This window comes from Chrysochloris asiatica, unplaced genomic scaffold (genome assembly GCF_000296735.1).
Source record: "Chrysochloris asiatica unplaced genomic scaffold, ChrAsi1.0 scaffold00049, whole genome shotgun sequence".
Lineage (NCBI taxonomy): Eukaryota > Metazoa > Chordata > Mammalia > Afrosoricida > Chrysochloridae > Chrysochloris > Chrysochloris asiatica.
The window spans coordinates 17267576-17268561 of NW_006408567.1; the positions used below are offsets into that span (position 1 = coordinate 17267576).

The 986-nt window shown below is 47.9% G+C and overlaps 1 pseudogene; it reads right to left on the reverse strand.

Annotated features, from left to right (window-relative positions):
- Positions 1 to 204, reverse strand: part of LOC102840699 — a 12562-nt pseudogene extending 12358 nt beyond the window's left edge.
- Positions 205 to 986: the final 782 nt, after the last annotated feature.

Genomic DNA, 986 nt, shown 5'->3' on the forward strand with positions numbered 1-986 from the left:
AATCTCTTTGATATCCCATGCAAGTAAAGGTTTGCTAATGGTGCAAGAATTGCGCAGACCTGGTGGAGGTGTTAAATGAAACCCAGACAGCGGAGCCGCGGGGTGAGAGGTGTCTGGAGACCAGGTCAATGGAGGGACACTGCCTAGCGGGAAGAGACTGCAGCGGCCAGCCAGGCTGTCCTACTTAACACGCGAGGGCGCCATCCCGGCCTAGCCATTGGATCATGGCTTTGAGGCGGGGTCGACCAACTTAGAGACCCACAAGCGCAGCCCAAAGCATCTCATTACGCCTCTTGACTGACGTTACATCCGAGGACGGAAATCCCACCTTTGAGCTGGACTTAAGGGCCGTAGCGCAAGCAGATTCGTGTTTAACAGCGACCACACAACCGCCACTCGTCTGTGTGTCGTGCTGTGGTTGTTTGAATTGCTGTGATTCTGAGGGCTATGCCACCGGTGCTTTAAATAACCAGCAGGGTCACCCATGGTGGACAGGTTTCAGATGAGCTTCCAAACAAAGACAGATTAGGAAGAAAGAGTGACAAACTACTTCCGAATCGCTAGTCACTGAAAACTCTGTGAATAGCAGAGAAACACGGTCAGATACAAGACCAGAAGGTGGGAAGGCACTCAGAATGCGACTGGAGGAAAAGAAATTGCCTCCTCCAAGTAGAGAAAAGCTCACAGAACCTTCGTTTGCTAATGGGCCACAGATCAAAATGAAGAGAAACAGATGTAAACATCCATTGAAAATCGGAACATGGAATGTATGAAGTATGAATCTGGGAAAATTGGAAGTTGTCAAAAATGAAATGGAACGCATCATCGTTATCTTAGGCATTAGTGAGCTGAAATGGACTGGTATTGGCCATTTTGAATCTGACAACCACATGGTTTACTATGCAGGGAATGACAAGTTGAAGAGGAACGGTTTTGCATTCATCGTCAAAAAGAACATATCCAGAGCAGTCATGAGGTACAATGCT